Raw genomic sequence first — 3,505 nt, forward strand, 5'->3', positions numbered from 1 at the left:
TTCGGGCCAACTTTGCTCCAATGGAGCCTTGACTGCAGGAGGGGAAGAGAGAGACAGAGAGAAAGGAGAGGGGGAAGGGTGGAGAAGCAGATGGCGCTTTTCCTGTGTGCCCTGGCCGGGAATCGAACCCAGGACTTCCACACACCAGGCTGATGCTCTACTGCTGAGCCAACCAGCCAGGGCCAAATTAATGACTTTTTAAAAATGCCAGTGTTGATTAAGAATGTACTTAATAAAATAAAAACGATCAATTTTATTTCATCTATACTCTTGTGTGTGCTCTCTGTTTAATGTGTTGGGTAATGCAAAGGGAAGCAGGCAGCAAGCATTTTTGCTGTGGTCTGAAGTACTTTGATTGCCTCCAGGAAAAGCGCTTACCTGATTACTCTTATGTGTACGCTGTACTAGCTGATTTTTCTACAAAATACCATTTTTGCTTGAAACTATGACAGACAACCTCAAGTTATCCAGACGTATGTATTTGGTAGTCATTTTCTTGAAAAGCAAAGTGAGCCTGTTTTTTCAAGGGGAACAACTGATGGTATTTGCTGCTAATGACAAAAATTTGAGCTTTCAAATGAAAAAATGAGAATTCTAGAATATTTCTATCTGCCATGGTGAGTTTAATAACTTCCTGATACTTAATGATTTTTCAGATGAGATTGGTGGTGATTTTAACAAATACTGTTGTGTTCTTTATATTGCATAATCAAGTGTGCCAACCTTTGGATGATGGACATAAATCATTGAACCAATGTTTTTCTGAATGATCAATACATGTTACAAAATCATGCATGGGTAAATGAGCCATTCAAAGTCTCTTTTGCCATTTAAAGTAACATAGTCACAGGTTCCAGTAAATAGGGTGTATGGACATCTTTGGGTGCCCTTATTCTGCCTACCAGAAATTTATGACAGTGCCACTTTTCTCACTAAATTATTTTTTATAAAATATAGTTCTTTTCCATAAAATTTTATGGTAGCATGTCATTGGTTGTTAATACTTTTGAATAACTTAATATTTTAAAATTTCTAAGTTTAATTTCTAATATGGTAAATGTTGATAGATATAGTCCACATAAACAAAAGCTTCTTGGAGTCCTCAGTTTTAAGAGTGTAAAGGGGTAGTGAGACAGAAAAGTTTGAGAATTGATGGCTTAAATTATTGAAATGGCAAGAGCAGACAGCACAAAAGCTCCTTAAAATAATGTAAAACATCCTTCAAGGAGGGATGAGATCATCATAGCTGTCACATAGAGAAAATGCTGTATATGAGATATCATTAGGTGAATTGACCAGAATCTTTCAGGCAACTGCTGGCAATTTCTAGACATACTCGCAAAGTCTTATCATGGAAGGGCTGCTTCAGGATGTCTTTCAAGCACCCCTTTGCCCATAGTGTCACACATAGCTGGGAATACTTGCTGATCTGTCACCAGTACCTAGCCCATAGCTGAATTTCATGCCTGGTAGACTGGCTCTGTTCTGAAACTTAATGGTGAGACTAGTCGGATACAGAATATCATGGAATGGTACTCTGCTCAGTTCACAGGGGGGACAAAGAAATTGCTCCAGACTCCCATGGAGGGAGTCTGATACTATTAGCATTCAACTAAGCTTCTATTCTTCTCCTTTTCATAATAAACAAGGCTTCCAACTTCAAAAATTTCTACCAAATTCTCATTTAAGAAAATTGTCCAAAGAAATACTAGAAAAAGACTCCCGACAAGAATGAAAACATTAGTGGGTTTTTCTTTTCTTCTATTTATTTTTCTGTATTTTCTATACAGTATATAAATTTTACAAGAAAAATAACTAGTTATTTACAAAGTACCCACCACCAAAAAATAAATGCAGTAAATAAGCCTTTTAAGATAAGTTTAAAAAGAAAAATATTGCATAAAATTGTAAGATGCTGAATGTCAAATGTACTGATCAGATCAGGCTGGGCTATGCTACAGTAACAAGTGACTCTGGGTCTTAGTGGCTTAACCCAAGGAAAGTTTATTTATTGCTCCTGTGACATGTCCATCCCATGTTAGCTGTGAACAGAGCCTCACGGAGCAGCCTCTGTCTGGAACATCTCCTGGCAGAAGAAGGAGCATGGATGAAGCCTGCCCAGGATCATAGAGCCTTCTGTCCAGATTGCCGTGCAGCATCTCTGTTGACATTGGTCAAAGTCACAGGACCGGTCCCTCATCTCACCAGGACAGAAAAGCGTGATATGCAGAAGTGAAAGGTGCAGAATGATTGTGAACAATAACACAGTCTCACTTCAATGTCAAACAAATCAAAACCCCACCTCAAATGGAGGAGAGAGGTTAAGGAAGGAAGACAACTAACATTTGTAGAGTGTAACCTGTGCTCCTGTCACTTTCACCCTTCACTCTCTTTGAATCCTCTCCATGATCCTAGCAGGGGTCCCCAAACTTTTTACACAGGGATCCAGTTCACTGTTCCTCAGACCGTTTGGAGGGCCGCCACATACAGCGATCCTTTCACTGACCACCAATGAAAGAGGCGCTCCTTCCGGAAGTGCTGCAGGGGGCCGGATAAATGGCCTCAGGCGGCTACATGCGCCCACGGGCTGTAGTTTGGGGATGCCTGGGTGTTATATCTCTTCACAGATGAGGAAATGGAAGCTCAGCGAGGTTAAGTCATTGCCCCGAGTCTTGCAGCAAATAAGTGGAAGAAATGGATTTCAAACTCAGGTTAATCTGGTTCTTAAGCTCACGTGGTTCCCGCTATCCCACATGGTCTACCGCGCAGTGTTTGATTTCTAAAGCATGTTCATAGAGAACACAATCCCTAGACACCAAAACCTGAAGCAGAGGCCATCCCTTCCCAAACCGAGGTCAGGGTCAGGAAGGGGCTTACTCATCCCTCACAAACCAGCATGTGAAAAGCAGCTGAGAGTGATGACCTCAAAGGAGAACCATTAAGGGAATGAATACATCAGACCGCTCAGCCACAACCCAGCTCATGCCCTGACACAGAACCATGTCAGAGAGGGCTGGTCCTCAGGCCATACCCAAGTTCCGGTTCTGACACTCGTGACCCATACATACATTTGAGAAAACAGCTTTGTCTTTGCAGACCTCCATTCCCCTGTGGGTAAAAAAAGCAATATTAATGCCTGCCCCTCACAGAGTTGCTCTCACAAACGAAATAAGACAAATAAAATGTAAACACGTATGATTGAGACCCAATAAATGTCCATTCCCTATCCCTCCCGTTCTGGCTTTGAAGACGATCACGTGGCAGGAATACAGAAAAAGTAGGACATGGGGACCTAAAGTGCACTGCGGCCCCACAGTGCGGCCAGGCCCCCTTGTTCTAACAGGCCGGGCCTGCACTCCTTGTAAGGTCAGTGCCCAGTCCCATGTCGAGTTTAACCCAACCTGTGCGCGGCGTGACAGGAGCCAGGCCAAGACACTGCGAGCCTCAGCTCAAGGAGGGGCCGGGTTTGGGTGCGGGACGTGACGTCACCACATGGGTGGGGCCT

Source organism: Saccopteryx leptura, chromosome 1, assembly GCF_036850995.1.
Source record: "Saccopteryx leptura isolate mSacLep1 chromosome 1, mSacLep1_pri_phased_curated, whole genome shotgun sequence".
NCBI classification, from domain to species: Eukaryota; Metazoa; Chordata; class Mammalia; order Chiroptera; family Emballonuridae; genus Saccopteryx; species Saccopteryx leptura.